The sequence below is a fragment of the Chiroxiphia lanceolata genome, unplaced genomic scaffold, assembly GCF_009829145.1.
Source record: "Chiroxiphia lanceolata isolate bChiLan1 unplaced genomic scaffold, bChiLan1.pri scaffold_94_arrow_ctg1, whole genome shotgun sequence".
NCBI classification, from domain to species: domain Eukaryota; kingdom Metazoa; phylum Chordata; class Aves; order Passeriformes; family Pipridae; genus Chiroxiphia; species Chiroxiphia lanceolata.
The window spans coordinates 1-16,970 of NW_022476548.1; the positions used below are offsets into that span (position 1 = coordinate 1).

A 16,970-nucleotide genomic window follows, 5' to 3' on the forward strand; every position below is an offset into this window, starting at 1 on the left:
TTTTAGTGGATTTTTGGGGTCTCTGAGTGGATTTTTGGGGGGTTTTAGTGGATTTTTGGGGTTTTTTAGTGGATTTTTGGGGTTTTTTAGTGCCTTTTTTTGGGTCTCTGAGGGGATTTTGGGCGCCATTTTGTGGATTTTTGGGGTCTTTAAGTTGATTTTTGGGGTCATTTTGTGGATTTTTGGGGTCTTTGAGGGGATTTTTGGGGGGTTTTAGTGGCTTTTTTGGGGTCTCTGAGGGGGATTTTGGGTGGGTTTTGGGGTCTCTGAGGGGATTTTTGGGGTTTTTTAGTGGATTTTTGGGGTCTCTGAGGGGATTTTTGGGGTTTTTTAGTGGATTTTTGGGGTCTCTGAGGGGATTTTGGCCGCCATTTTGTGGATTTTGGGCGCCATTTTGTGGATTTTTGGGGTCTTTTAGTGGATTTTTGGGGTCTCTGAGTGGATTTTTGGGGGGTTTTAGTGGATTTTTGGGGTCTCTGAGTGGATTTTTGGGGGGTTTTAGTGAATTTTTGGGGTTTTTTAGTGGATTTTTGGGGTTTTTTACTGCCTTTTTTTGGGTCTCTGAGGGGATTTTGGGCGCCATTTTGTGGATTTTTGGGGTCATTTTGTGGATTTTTGGGATCTTTGAGTGGATTTTGGGGGGGGTAGTGGATTTTTGGGGTCTTTGAACAGATTTTTGGGGTCTGAGTGGATTTTTGGGGGTTTTTTAGTGGATTTTTGGGGTCTCTGAGGGGATTTTGGGCGCCATTTTGTGGATTTTTGGGGTCTCTGAGGGGATTTTTGGGGTCCTTGAGTGGAATTTTGGGGTGTTTTTGTGGATTTTTGGGGTTATTTCGTGGATTTTTGGGGTCTCTGAGGGGATTTTGGGCGCCATTTTGTGGATTTTGGGCGCCATTTTGTAGATTTTTGGGATCTTTAAATGGATTTTTGGGGTCTTTTAGTGGATTTTTGGGGTCTCTGAGTGGATTTTGGGGGGTTAGTGGATTTTTGGGGTCTCTGAAGGGAGTTTTGGGGTTTTTTAGTGGCTTTTTTGGGGTCTCTGAGGGGATTTTTGGGGTCTTTGAGTGGATTTTGGGGGTCTTTTAGTGGATTTTTGGGGTCTCTGAGTGGATTTTTGGGGTCATTTCCTGGTTTTTAGGGGTTTTTTAGTGGATTTTTGGGGGGTTTTAGTGGATTTTTGGGGTCCCTGAGGGAATTTTGGGGGTTTTTTAGTGGATTTTTGGGGTCTTTTAGTGGATTTTTGGGATTTTTTAGTGAATTTTGGGGTCTTTGAGTGGATTTTTGGGGTCCATTTGTTGATTTTTGGGGTCTTTTCATAGATTTTTGGGGTCTCTGAGTGGATTTCTGGGATCTTTAAATGGATTTTTGGGGTCATTAAGTTGATTTTTGGGGTCTTTTAGTGGATTTTTGGGGTCTCTGAGTCAATTTTTGGGGTCTCTGAGTGGATTTTGGGGTCTTTCAGTGGATTTTTGGGGTCCCTGAGTGAATTTTTGGGGTCTCTGAGTGGATTTTTGGCCCCATTTTGTGGATTTTTGGGCTCTTTGAGTGGATTTTTGGGGTGTTTTAGTGGATTTTTGGGGTGTTTTAGTGGGTTTTTGGGGTCTCTGGGTGGATTTTTGGGGTCATTTCGTGGATTTTGGGGTCTCTGAGAGGATTTTTGGGGTCTTTTAATGGATTTTTGGGTGTTTTTAGTGGATTTTTTTGATCTTTAAATGGATTTTTGGGGTCTCTGAGTGGGTTTTTGGGGACATTTCATAGATTTTTTTGGGTCAATTTTTGGATTTTTGGGGTCTTTTCGTAGATTTTTGGAGTCTCTGAGTGGATTTTTGGGGTTTTTTAGTGGATTTTTTTTGATTTTTAAATGGATTTTTGGGGTCTTTGAGTGGATTTTTGGTGCCATTTTGTGGATTTTTGAGGTCAATTTGTGGATTTTTGGGGTCTTTTCGTAGATTTTTGGGGTCTCTGAGTGGATTTTGGGGGTTTTTTAGTGGATTTTTTGGATTTTTAAATGGATTTTTGGGGTCTCTGAGTGGATTTTTGGGGTCTCTGAGTTGATTTTTGGGGTCTCTGAGTGAATTTTTGGGGTCATTTTGTGGATTTTTGGCGCCATTTTGTGGATTTTTGGGCTCCTTGAGTGGATTTTTGGGGTGTTTTAGCGGATTTTTGGGGTCTTTTAGTGGATTTTTGGGACCTTTAAGTGGATTTTGGGGTCATATTATGGATTTTTGGGGTCCTTGAGTGGATTTTTGGGGTCTTTTAGTGGGTTTTTGGGGGTTTTTAGTGGAATTTTGGGGTCTTTGTGTTGGTTTTTGGGGTCTTTTAGTGGATTTTTGGGATCTTTGTGTTGGTTTTTGGGGTCATTTTGTGGATTTTTGGGCTCTTTGAGTGGATTTTTGTTGTCTCTGAGTTGATTTTTGGGGTCATTTTGTGGATTTTTGGGCTCTTTGAGGGGATTTTTGGGGTCTCTGAGTGGTTTTTTGGGGTCATATTATGGATTTTTGGGGTCTTTGAGTGGATTTTTGGGGTCATATTATGGATTTTTGGGGTCCTTGAGTGGATTTTTGGGTGTTTTTAGTGGATTTTTGGGGTTTTTTAGTGGATTTTTGGGGTCTTTTAGTAGATTTTTGGGGTCTCTGAGTCAATTTTTGGGGTCTCTGAGTGGATTTTTGGGGTCTCTGAGTTGATTTTGGGGGTCTCTGAGTGGATTTTTGGGGTCTTTGAGTGAATTTTTGGGGTCATTTTATGGATTTTTGGGCTCTTTGAGTGGATTTTTGGGGTCTCTGAGTGGTTTTTTGGGGTCATTTCCTGGATTTCTGGGGTCTCTGAGTGGATTTTTGAGGTCATTTAGTGGATTTTTGGGGTCTCTGAGTGAATTTTTGTTGTCTCTGAGTTGATTTTTGGGGTCATTTCGTGGATTTTTGGGCTCTCTTAGTGGATTTTTGGGATCTTTAAGTGGATTTTTGGGATCTGTTAATGGATTTTGGGGGTCTCTAAGTGGATTTTTGGGGTCATTTCGTGGATTTTGGGGTCTCTGAGTCGGTTTTTGGGGTCCCCCCAGGCCGAGTCCTCCCTGGCCCGTTCCCAGGAGCTTTGGTTCCGCTGGGAAACCCTCTGGAGGATTTTGGGGGAGATCCTCAGGGACCCCCGGGATCTGGAGCCTTCTGTGAGTTCAAAACTCCCCCAAAAAACCCCCAAAAAACCCCCAAATTTTGGGGGATCCCAAAAAACCTCCCAATTCCCGAGAAAATTCCCTGTTTTCCAGGTGCTGCAGGAGCTGCAGGAGGAGCTCACCTGGGCCCAGGTGAGGAGGGGACACCCCGAAATCGCCCCCCTGGTGCCTCCCCCCAAGGTGAGACCCCAAAAAAAACCCAAAATCCTGCTTGGGGAACCCCAAAACCCCCAAAAACCACCCCTGGAATCACCAAAATCCCCAAAACCACCAAAAAAAAACCCCAAAACCAACCCAGGAACCTCAAAAAACATCTAAAATCACCATAAAAGCCCCAAAAACCAACCCAGGAATCCCCAAAATCCCCCAAAACCAACCCAGGAATCTCAAAAAACATCCAAAAATCACCAAAAAAGCCCCAAAAACCAACCCAGAAACCCCAAAAATCCCCAAAACCCACCCCAGGAACCTCCAAAATCCCAAAAAATCAGCCCAGGAACCCCCAAAATTCCAAAAAATCACCCCAGGAATCACTAAAATCCCCAAAAACCACCAAAAACCCCCCAAAAAACCAACCCAGGAACCTCAAAAAACATCCAAAAATCACCATAAAAGCCCCAAAAACCACCCCAGGAACCCCAAAATCAGCCCAGGAATCACCAAAATCCCAAAAAAAACACCCCAGGAACCTCAAAAAGCACCTAAAAATCACCATAAAAGCCCTAAAAACCACCCCAGGAACCCACAAAATCCCCAAAAACCACCCCAGGAATCATCAAAATCCCTAAAAAACCACTCCAGGAACCCCCAAAATCCCCAAAAAAACACCCCAGGAACCCCCAAAATCCTCAAAAACCAACCCAGGAATCCCCAAAATCCGCCAAAACCCACCCCAGGAACCTCAAAAACCACCTAAAAATCACCAAAAAAGCCCCAAAACCCACCCCAGGAACCCCCAAAATCCCAAAAAAACACCCCAGGAACCCCCAAAATCCCCAAAAATCAACCCAGGAACCTCAAAAAGCACCTAAAAATCACCAAAAAAGCCCCAAAAACCAACCCAGGACCCCCCCAAAACTCCCCAAAACCACCTCAGGACCCCCCAAATCACCCCAAGACCCCCCAAAATTCTCTCAAACAACCCCAAAACTCCCCAAAAACCACCCCAGGAACCCCCAAAACCGCCCCAAGACCCCCCAAAATCCCCCCAAAAACCCTCCCAAACCCACCCCAGGAACCCCAAAACCCACCCCAGGAACCCCCAAAATCACCCCAGGAACCCCCAAAACCCCCCCAAACACCCCCAGGAACCCCAAAAATGACCCTAAAACTCCCCAAACCCACCCCAGGATCCCCAAAAACCACCCCAGAACCTCTAAAAATCCCCCAAAACCAACCCAGGAACCCCAAAAACCACCCCAGGACCCCCCCAAAACTCCCCAAACCCACCCCAGGACCCCCCCAAATCGCCCCAAGACCCCCCCAATATTCTCTCAAACAACCCCAAAACTCCCCAAACCCACCCCAGGAACCCCAAAAACCACCTCAGGACCTCCCAAAATCACCCCAAGACCCCCCAAAACCCTCCCAAACACCCCCAGGACCCCCCAAAATGACCCCAAAACTCCCCAGACCCACCCCAGGGTCACCAAAAACCACCCCAGGACCCCCCAAAAACCACCCCAGGACTCCCCAAAATCCCACCAGGAACCCCCAAAATCACCCCAAGACCCCCCAAAATCACCCCAAAACCCTCCCAAACCCACCCCAGGAACCCCAAAAACAACCCCAGGAACCCCCAAAATCACCCCAGGAACCCCCAAAACCCCCCCAAACACCCCCAGGAACCCCAAAAATGACCCTAAAACTCCCCAAACCCACCCCAGGATCCCCAAAAACCGCCCCAGGACCCCCCAAAATCCCCCCAGGACCCCCAAAATCACCCCAAAACCCTCCCAAACCCACCCCAGGAACCCCAAAAACCACCCCAGGACCTCTAAAAATCCCCCAAAACCAACCCAGGAACCCCAAAACCCACCCCAGGACCCCCCCAAAACTCCCCAAAACCACCTCAGGACCCCCCAAATCACCCCAAGACCCCCCAAAATTCTCTCAAACAACCCCAAAACTCCCCAAACCCACCCCAGGAACCCCAAAAACCACCTCAGGACCTCCCAAAATCACCCCAAGACCCCCCAAAACCCTCCCAAACACCCCCAGGACCCCCCAAAATGACCCCAAAACTCCCCAGACCCACCCCAGGGTCACCAAAAACCACCCCAAGACCCCCCAAAAACCACCCCAGGACTCCCCAAAATCCCACCAGGAACCCCCAAAATCACCCCAAGACCCCCCAAAATCACCCCAAAACCCTCCCAAACCCACCCCAGGAACCCCAAAAACAACCCCAGGAACCCCCAAAATCACCCCAAGACCCCCCAAAACTCTCCCAAACACCCCCAGGAGCCCCAAAAATGACCCCAAAACTCCCCAACCCATCCCAGGACCCCCAAAATCCCCCCAAGACCCCCCCAAAATCACCCCAAAACCCACCCAAACCACCCAGGAACCCCAAAACCCACCCCAGGACCTCTAAAAATCCCCCAAAACCAACCCAGGAACCCCAAAACCCACCCCAGGCCCCCCCCAAAACTCCCCAAACCCACCCCAGGAACCCCAAAAAACCACCTCAGGAACCCCCAAAACCACCCCAGGACCCCCAAAACCCACCCCAGGACCCCCCAAATCCCCCCCCAACAACCCCAGGAACCCTAAAAATGACCCCAAAACTCCCCAAACCCACCCCAGGAACCCCCAAGACCCCCCAGCTCCCGGGAACTGGGAGCACTGGGAGAACTGGGAGGGAACTGGGAGCACTGGGAGGGAACTGGGAGCACTGGGAGGGAACTGGGATGGAACTGGGAGCACTGAGAGGGAACTGGGATGGAACTGGGATATACTGGGGGGGAACTGGGAGCACTGGGATGGAACTGAGAGCACTGGGAGGGAACTGGGAGTGAACTGGGAGCACTGGGAGTGAACTGGGAGCACTGGGGGAGGGAACTGGGAGCACTGGGAGGGAACTGGGAGTGAACTGGGAAGGAACTGGGAGCACTGGGAGGGAACTGGGAGTGAACTGGGAGTACTGGGAGGGAACTGGGAGCACTGGGGGGGAACTGGGAGTGAACTGGAATGGAACTGGGATATACTGGGATGGAACTGGGAGTACTGGGATGGAACTGGGAGGGAACTGGAAGGGAACTGGAAGCACTGGGAGGGAACTGGGAGTGATACTGGGAGGGAACTGGGAGCACTGGGGGGGAACTGGGAGGGAACTGGGATGGAACTGGGATATACTGGGGGGGAACTGGGAGCACTGGGATGGAACTGGGAGCACTGGGGGGGAACTGGGAGTGAACTGGAATGGAATTGGGAGCACTGGGAGGGAACTGGGAGTGAACTGGGAGCACTGGGAGTGAACTGGGAGCACTGGGAGTGATACTGGGATGGAACTGGGAGCACTGGGAGGGAACTGGGAAGGAACTGGGAGCACTGGGAGGGAACTGGGAGTGAACTGGGAGCACTGGGAGGGAACTGGGAGGGAACTGGGAGCACTGGGAGGGCACTGGGAGCACTGGGAGGGAACTGGGAGGGAACTGGGAGCACTGGGAGGGAACTGGGAGCACTGGGAGGGAACTGGGAGGGAACTGGGAGCACTGGGAGGGAACTGGGAGTGATACTGGGATGGAACTGGGAGGGAACTGGGAGTGAACTGGGAGGGCACTGGGGGGGGAACTGGGAGCACTGGGAGGGAACTGGGATGGAACTGGGAGGGAACTGGGAGCACTGGGGGGGAACTGGGATGGAACTGGGAGTGAACTGGGAGCACTGGGGGGGAACTGGGATGGAACTGGGAGCACTGGGAGGGAACTGGGAGTGAACTGGGAGCACTGGGAGTGAACTGGGATGGAACTGGGATATATTGGGAGGGAACTGGGAGCACTGGGAGAACTGGGGGGGGAACTGGGATATACTGGGATGGAACTGGGAGAACTGGGAGGGAACTGGGAGCACTGGGAGGGAACTGGGAAGGAACTGGGAGGGAACTGGGAAGGAACTGGGAGCACTGGGAGGGAACTGGGAGCACTGGGAGGGAACTGGGATCCCCTTTAACCCCTTTTTTCCTCCCAAAATCCCCAATTTTCCCCCCAAAAATCCCAATTTTTCCCCTCAAAATCCCCATTTTCCCCCCCAAAATCCCCTTTTATCCCCCCAAAATCCCCTTTTATCCCCCCAAAATCCCCTTTTATCCCCCCAAAATCCCCTTTTATCCCCCCAAAATCCCCAATTTCCCCCCTTTTCCCCAAAAATTCCCCCCCAAAATTCCCGATTTTTCCCCCCTCCCAATCCATTATTCCCAGCGCTCCCTCCCCCCCCTCCTGCTGCCGGAGCTGGAGCGGCGCCTGCGGGAAAAGCGGGATGAGCTGCGGGGTTTCCTGCTGGGAATTCCCGGGATTCCGGGGCCCCTTCCCGAGGGAATTCCCGGAATTCCCGAGGGAAGCCCCGGGAAAGCCCCGGAGTCGCTGCTGGAATCCCAGAGGCTGCGGCTGAGGCGGGAAAAAGGGCGGGAAAGGGAAACCCGGGAGCGGCTGGAAAAGGCCCGGGACGGATACGGGAAGGTGGGAATTTGGGGATAAAGGGGGGTTTGGGGGGAAAAATGGGGATTTTGGGGGGATAAAAGGGGATTTTGGGGGGAAAAAATGGGATTTTTGGGGGATTAAATGGGATTTTTGGGGGGATAAAAGGGGATTTTGGGGGGAAAAAATGGGATTAAATGGGATTTTTAGGGGGTAATAAATGGGATTTTTTGGGGAATAAATGGGATTTTTGGGGTATTTTAATGGGATTTTTGGGGGTATTTTAATGGGATTTTTGGGGGTATTTTAATGGGATTTTTGGGGTATTTTAATGGGATTTTTGGGGTATTTTAATGGGATTTTTGGGGGGAAAAATGGGATTTTTGGGGGATAAAAGGGGATTTTGGGGGGATAAAAGTGGAATAAATTGGATTTTTGGGGGGATTAAATTGGATTTTTTGGGGAATAAATGGGATTTTTGAGGGGATTAAATGGGATTTTTGGGGGGAAAATGGGGATTTTGGGGGATTAAATGGGATTTTTGGGGAAAAATGGGATTTTTGGGGGGGATAAAATGGGATTTTGGGGGATTAAATGGGATTTTTGGGGGGATTAAGTGGGAATTTTGGGGGAAAAATGGGATTTTGGGGGGATTAAATGGGATTTTTGGGGGATAAAAGGGGAATAAATTGGATTTTTGGGGGGATTAAATTGGATTTTTTGGGGAATAAATGGGATTTTTGAGGGGATTAAATGGGATTTTTGGGGGGAAAAATGGGGATTTTGGGGGATTAAATGGGATTTTTGGGGAAAAATGGGATTTTTGGGGGGGATAAAATGGGATTTTTGGGGGGATTAAATGGGATTTTTTTGGGGAAAAAATGGGATTAAATGGGATTTTGGGGGGATTAAATGGGATTTTTTGGGGATTAAGTGGGAATTTTGGGGGAAAAATGGGATTTTGGGGGGATTAAATGGGATTTTTGGGGGGATAAAAGTGGATTAAATTGGATTTTTGGGGGATTAAATTGGATTTTTGGGGGATTAAATGGGATTTTTGGACATTTAAAGTGGATTAAATTGGATTTTTGAGGGGATTAAATGGGATTTTTGGGGGGATTAAATGGGATTTTTGGGGGGATTAAGTGGGATTTTTGGGGGGATTAAATGGGATTTTTTGGGGGGATAAAAGTGGAATAAATTGGATTTGGGGGGGATTAAATTGGATTTTTGGGGGGATTAAATGGGATTTTGGGCCGTTTAAAGTGGATTAAATGGGATTTTGGGGGGATTAAATGATATTTTTGGGGGGGATTAAATGATATTTTTGGGAGGATTAAATGGGATTTTGGGAGGATAAAAATGGATTAAATTGGATTTTTGGGGGGGGTTAAATTGGAATAAATGGGATTTTGGGGGGGAATTAATGGGATTTTTGGGGGATAAAAACGGGATTTTGGGGGGATAAAAATGGATTAAATTGGATTTTTGGGGGGGATTAAATGGGATTTTGGGCCGTTTTAAGTGGATTTAACGGGATTTCGGGTGGTTCAAACGCCCCCCAATTAAATTTTGGGGTTAATTTGGGGTTAATTGGGGTCCCCCTGACCATTTTTCCCCCCCCCCCCACAGCTGCTGGCCCAGCTGGGGTCCCTGCTGGCCCGGCTGGACTCCCTGCGGGCGGCTCAGGAGCCCCTGGATCGGGCCCGCGGCCACCACCTGGAGGCCAAGGGCCACCTGCTGCTGCTGCGGGCCCGGTGAGGGGCGGGGCCTCGTTTGCATCTCATTTGCATGACGCCCCGGGGACCCCCAGGGCCCGGACCGGTGCAAACCAGTATAAACCAGTAACTCCCAGTGACTCCCAGTGACCCCCAGAGCCCAAACCAGTACAAACCAGTAACAACCAGTGACCCCAGACCCCAAACCAGTACAAACCAGTATAAACCAGTAACTCCCAGTGACCCCCAGAGCCCAAACCAGTACAAACCAGTAACAACCAGTGACCCCAGACCCCAAACCAGTACAAACCAGTATAAACCAGTAACTCCCAGTAACAACCAGTGACCCCAGACCCCAAACCAGTACAAACCAGTATAAACCAGTAACTCCCAGTGACCCCCAGAGCCCAAACCAGTACAAACCAGTAACAACCAGTGACCCCAGACCCCAAACCAGTACAAACCAGTACAAACCAGTATAAACCAGTAACTCCCAGTAACAACCAGTGACCCCAGACCCCAAACCAGTACAAACCAGTAACTCCCAGTAACTCCCAGTGACCCCAAACCAGTAACTCCCAGTAACAACCAGTGACTCCCAGTGACCCCCAGAGCCCGAACCAGTACAAACCAGTATAAACCAGTAACTCCCAGTGACCCCCAGACCCCAAACCAGTAACTCCCAGTATAAACCAGTAACTCCCAGTGACTCCCAGTGACCCCCAGGGCCCAAACCAGTAACTCCCAGTGACCCCCAGGGACCCCCAGGGCCCAAACCGGTACAAACCAGTACAAACCAGTATAAACCAGTAAGTCCCAGTAACAACCAGTGACCCCAGACCCCAAACCAGTACAAACCAGTAACTCCCAGTAACTCCCAGTGACCCCAAACCAGTAACTCCCAGTAACAACCAGTGACTCCCAGTGACCCCCAGAGCCCGAACCAGTACAAACCAGTATAAACCAGTAACTCCCAGTGACCCCCAGAGCCCAAACCAGTAACTCCCAGTAACTCCCAGACCCCAAACCAGTAACTCCCAGTGACCCCAGTAACTCCCAGAACCTGAACCAGTAACTCCCAGTACAAACCAGTGACTCCCAGTGACCCCCAGTGACCCCAAACCAGTAACTCCCAGTATAAACCAGTGACTCCCAGTAACTCCCAGTGACCCCCAGACTCCAAACCAGTAACTCCCAGTATAAACCAGTAACCTCAGTAACTCCCAGACCCCAAACCAGTACAAACCAGTAACTCCCAGGGACTCCCAGACCCCAAACCAGTAACTCCCAGTATAAACCAGTAACTCCCAGTGACCCCCAGGGCCCGAACCAGTACAAACCAGTAACTCCCAGTAAATCCCAGTGACCCCCAGACCCCAAACCAATAACTCCCAGTATAAACCAGTAACTCCCAGTAACTCCCAGTAACTCCCAGACCCCAAACCAGTAACTCCCAGTGACCCCAGACCCCAAACCAGTACAAACCAGTACAAACCAGTAACTCCCAGTGACTCCCAGGGACCCCCAGAGCCCGAACCAGTGCAAACCAGTATAAACCAGTAACTCCCAGACCCCAAACCAGTAACTCCCAGTAACTCCCAGTGACCCCCAGGGCCCAAACCAGTAACTCCCAGTATAAACCAGTAACTCCCATACCCCAAACCAGTACAAACCAGTAACTCCCAGTATAAACCAGTAACTCCCAGTAACTCCCAGTATAAACCAGTAACTCCCAGGGACCCCCAGACCCCAAACCAGTAACTCCCAGTAAGTCCCAGTAACTCCCAGACCCCAAACCAGTAACTCCCAGTATAAACCAGTAACTCCCAGTGACCCCAGGGCCCAAACCAGTAACTCCCAGTATAAACCAGTGACCCCCAGAGCCCAAACCAGTACAAACCAGTAACTCCCAGTGACCCCCAGACCCCAAACCAGTAACTCCCAGTACAAACCAGTAACTCTCAGTAACTCCCAGACCCCAAACCAGTAACTCCCAGTATAAACCAGTAACTCCCAGTGACCCCCAGACCCCAAACCAGTAACTCCCAGTGACTCCAAGTCCCTCCCAGTAACTCCCAGTGACCCCGAACCCTAAACCAGTAGCTCCCAGTAACCCCAGTGACCCCAAACCAGTAACTCCCAGTGACCCCCAGAGCCCAAACCAGTAACTCCCAGTCCCTCCCAGTATAAACCAGTGACCCCAGACCCCAAACCAGTAACCCCAAGACCCCAAACCAGTCCCTCCCAGTGCCCCCCCAGTTCCCCCCTAATTAGCATCTCATTAATATTCCTCAGGCTGGAGGAGCTGCAGGTTCTATTGGACACTTACCCCGCCCCCACCCTGGAGGCCCATCGGCGAATCAGGTGAGGGCAGGACCCCCCCGAGCCCCGCCCACCTCATTTGCATAACCCCGACCCCTCCGCGCCATAACTCGGCCCCTCATTAGCATAACCCCGCCCCTTCCTGTCATAACCACGCCCCCTCCCAACACCACTTCCTTACCATATCCCTGCCCCTTCCAACACTTCATTTGCATAACCCCACCCATTCACTGTTGTCATTACCATAACCCCGCCCCTTCCAACACTTCATTTGCATAGCCCTGCCCATTCACAGCTCTTCATTACCATAACCCCACCCCTTCCCACCTTAGCCCCGCCCCTTCAAACACTTCATTACCATAACCCCGCCCCTTCCCGCTGTGACCCCACCCCTCCCAACTCTTCATTACCGTAACCCCGCCCCTTCTAACACTTCATTACCATGACTCCGCCCCTTCCCAACATTTCATTACCGTAACCCCACTCTTAACACTTCATTTGCATAACCCCACCCCCTCCCGCCTTAACCCCGCCCCTTCCAAACACTTCATTACCAACACCCCACCCACTCTCAAAACTTCATTACCATAACCCCGCCCCTTCCCAACTTAACCCCGCCCCTTTCCAACACTTCATTACCACAACTCCACCCCTTCCTGTCATAACCCCGCCCCTTCCAACACTTCATTTGCATAACCCCACCCATTCACAGCTCTTCACTACCATAACCCCCGCCCCTTCCCAACTTAGCCCCGCCCCTTCCAAAACTTCATTACCATAACCCCGCCCCTGTGAACACTTCATTACCATAACCCCGCCCCTTCCAACACTTCATTACCATAACCCCGCCCCTTCCCACTGTAACCCCGCCTCTCCCACTACCACTTTATTACCATAACCCCGCCCCCTCCCGACACTTCATTTGCATAACCCCACCCCCTCCCAACACTTCATTACCATGACTCCGCCCCCTCCCAACACTTCATTACTGTGACTCCGCCCCTTACGACTCCTTATTACCATAACCCCGCCCCTTCCCCAACACTTCATTACCATAATCCAGCCCCCTCCCCAACGCTTCATTTGCATAACCCCGCCCCCTTCCCCAACGCTTCATTACCATAGCCCCACCCCTTCCCGCATTTCATTACCATAACCCCGCCCACTCTCAACACTTCATTAAGCTAAAATTTATATAAAAATAACATAAAATTGACATAAAAGTTAAGATAAAAATTAACAGTAAATTAACGTAATATTAACATTAAAATAACATAAAATTGACATTAAAATAACATAAAATTAAGATAAAATTCACATTAAAATGACATAAAATTAAGATAAAATTCACATTAAAATGATATAAAATTAAGATAAAATTCACATTAAAATGACATAAAATTAATATAAAATTCACATTAAAATAACATAAAAATAACATAAACTTACATAAAAATAACATAAAAATTAGCATAAAAATAACATAAAACTAACATAAAATTAGCATAAAGTTAACATAAAGTTAATATGAAAATAACATAAAGTTGACATAAAAGTTAAGGTAAATATTAACATTAAAATTAACAAAAAATTAACATTAAATTGACATAAAATTGACATTAAAAATGACATAAAATTAACATTAAAATAACATAAAAATGGCATAAAAATAACATCAAAATTAACATAAAACTAACAAAAAATTAACGTAAAAAGAACATAAAATTAATATAAAATTAATATAAAAATAACATAAAATTAACATAAAAGTTAAGCTAAAAATTCACTTTAAAATTAACATAAAATTTACATAAAATTCACATTAAAATTAACATAAAATTAACATAAAATTCACATTAAAATTAACATAAGATTAACATTAAAATTAACATAAAAATAACATAAAATTACATAAAAGTTAACATAAAACTAACATAAAATTAACATAAAGTTAATATGAAAATAACATAAAATTAACATAAAAGTTAAGATAAATATTAACATTAAAATTAACAAAAAATTAACATTAAATTGACATAAAATTAACATTAAAAATGACATAAAGATGACATAAAAATTACATAAAAATAACATCAAAATTAACATAAAACCAACAAAAAATTAACATAAAAATACCATAAAATTAATATAAAAATAACATAAAATTAACATAAAAGTTAAGATAAAAATTCACTTTGAAATTAACATAAAATTTACATAAAATTCACATTAAAATTAACATCAAATTAACATTAAAATTACATAAAATTAACATTAAAATAATAGAAAATTAATATAAAATTCACATTAAAATAACAAAAATAACAGAAAATTACATAAAAATAACATAAAAATTAACAGAAAAATAACATAAAACCAACATAAAATTAACATGAAGTTAATATGAAAATAACATAAAATTGGCATAAAATTTAAGATCAATATTGACATTAAAATTAACAAAAAATTAACATTAAAATAACATAAAAATGACATAAAAATGACATAAAAATAACAAAAATTAACATAAAAATAACATAAAATTAGTATAAATTTAACATAAAATTTACATTAAAGTAGCATGAAATTAACATAAAATTGACATTAAAATAGCATAAAAGTAACATAAAATTATGTAAAAATAACATAAAAGTTAAGATAAAAATTAATACAAAAATTGGCATTAAAATTAACGTAAAATTAATATAAAAATAACATTGAAATAACATAAAAATGACATAAAATTAACATAAAATTAATATAAAGTTAACATAAAATTTACATTAAAGTAGCATGAAATTAACATAAAATTGACATTAAAATAGCATAAAAGTAACATAAAATTATATAAAAATAACATAAAATTATATAAAAATAACATAAAAGTTAAGATAAAAATTAATACAAAAATTAACATTAAAATTAACATAAAATTAATATAAAAATAACATTAAAATAACATAAAAATGACATAAAATTAACATAAAATTAATATAAAGTTAACATAAAATTTACATTAAAGTAGCATGAAATTAACATAAAATTGACATTAAAATAGCATAAAAGTAACATAAAATTATATAAAAATAACATAAAAGTTAAGATAAAAATTAATATAAAAATTGACATTAAAATTGACATAAAATAATATAAAAATAACATTGAAATAACATAAAAATGACATAAAATTAACATAAAATTAATATAAAGTTAACATAAAATTTACATTAAAGTAGCATGAAATTAACATAAAATTGACATTAAAATAGCATAAAAGTAACATAAAATTATATAAAAATAACCTAAAAGTTAAGATAAAAATTAATACAAAAATTGACATTAAAATTAACATAAAATAATATAAAAATAACATTGAAATAACATAAAAATGACATAAAATTAACATAAAATTAATATAAAGTTAACATAAAATTTACATTAAAGTAGCACGAAATTAACATAAAATTGACATTAAAATAGCATAAAAGTAACATAAAATTATATAAAAATAACATAAAATTATATAAAAATAACATAAAAGTTAAGATAAAAATTAATACAAAAATTAACATTAAAATTAACATAAAATTAATATAAAAATAACATTAAAATAACATAAAAATGACATAAAATTAACATTAAAATAACTTCAAATCAACATAAAATTAACAATGAAATAACATAAAACTGACATAAAATGGCATAAAAATAACAGAAAAATTAACATAAAACTGACATAAAATGGCATAAAAATAACAGAAAAATTAACATAAAACTGACATAAAATTAACATAAGTCGAGATAAAAATTCACTTTAAAATTAACGTAAAATTCACATAAAATTCACATTAAAATTAACATAAAATTAACAAAATATGTTAAAATTTATGTTAAAATAACATAAAAAATAACACAAAATTAACACCAAAAAAAATCACCTTAACTCAGCACAGCATTAGCATGTCATTACCATAACCCCGCCCCCCCCGGCAGGGCGTGTCTCTCCGAGTCCCGGAAGAGGGCGGAGTCGGAGGCGGCGGCGCTGGGGGCGGAGCTTACGGCCCGCCGGGCCCTGGGCCCCGAGCTGCTGCGATTGGCCGAGGAGCTGGGGCGTGTCCGCGAGGGGGCGGAGCTCGCCCGGGAGGCCCTGGGGAAGCTCCGCCCACCCGACCACGCCCAGTAAAAGCGGGTTTTTTCGCCCCGAAAAGGCGGTTTTTGGGTGTCCGGTGTCCGTGTTTGGGCGATGGGGGCGGGGCCTGGGGGGGACTGGGGGGGAACTGGGAGGGAACTGGGAGGGAACTGGGAGCACTGGGAGGGAACTGGGAGCACTGGGAGGGAACTGGGAGCACTGGGGGGAACTGGGAGTGAACTGGGATATACTGGGAGTGAACTGGGATGAAACTGGGAAGGAACTGGGATGGAACTGGGAGCACTGGGGGGAACTGGGAGGGAACTGGGATGGAACTGGGAGCACTGGGAGGGAACTGGGAGTGATACTGGGAGCACTGGGAGGGAACTGGGATATACTGGGAGGGAATTGGGAGTGAACTGGGATGGAACTGGGAAGGAACTGGAATGGAACTGGGAGCACTGGGGGGGAACTGGGAGGGAACTGGGATGGAACTGGGAGCACTGGGAGGGAACTGGGAGTGATACTGGGATGGAACTGGGAACACTGGGAATGAACTGGGAGGGAACTGGGATATACTGGGAGGGAACTGGGAATGAACTGGGAGCACTGGGGGGAACTGGGAGGGAACTGGGAGCACTGGGAGGGAACTGGGAGGAAACTGGGAGCACTGGGAGTGAACTGGGAAGGAACTGGGAAGGAACTGGGAGCACTGGGGGGGAACTGGAATGGAACTGGGAAGGAACTGGGAGCACTGGGAGGGAAGTGGGAGTGAACTGGGAGGGAACTGGGAACACTGGGAGGGAACTGGAAGCACTGGGAGAGAACTGGGATGGAACTGGAAGGGAACTGGGAGTGATATTGGGAGCACTGGGAGGGAACTGGTAAGGAACTGGGAGGGAACTGGGAGCACTGGGGGGGAACTAGGAGTGAACTGGGAGCACTGGGAGTGAACTGGGAGCACTGGGGGGGAACTGGGAGCACTGGGAATGAAC

The 16,970-nt window shown here is 45.2% G+C and overlaps 2 long non-coding RNA genes across 3 annotated transcripts; both read left to right on the forward strand.

Annotated features, from left to right (window-relative positions):
- Nucleotides 1–2,435: 2,435 nt before the first annotated feature.
- On the forward strand, nucleotides 2,436–7,711 carry LOC116781920. 2 transcript variants are annotated; one of them, XR_004355022.1, is made up of 4 exons: nucleotides 2,436–2,721; nucleotides 2,933–3,163; nucleotides 3,263–3,349; nucleotides 7,591–7,711. It is a non-coding gene; the product is annotated as an uncharacterized LOC116781920 (long non-coding RNA). The 2 variants fall into 2 exon arrangements; XR_004355021.1 differs by having other exon boundaries at nucleotides 2,436–3,163.
- Nucleotides 7,712–9,442: 1,731 nt separating this feature from the next.
- Nucleotides 9,443–16,060, forward strand: LOC116781921. Its single transcript, XR_004355023.1, has 3 exons — nucleotides 9,443–9,563; nucleotides 11,820–11,888; nucleotides 15,840–16,060. It is a non-coding gene; the product is annotated as an uncharacterized LOC116781921 (long non-coding RNA).
- The last annotated feature ends 910 nt before the right edge of the window (nucleotides 16,061–16,970 follow it).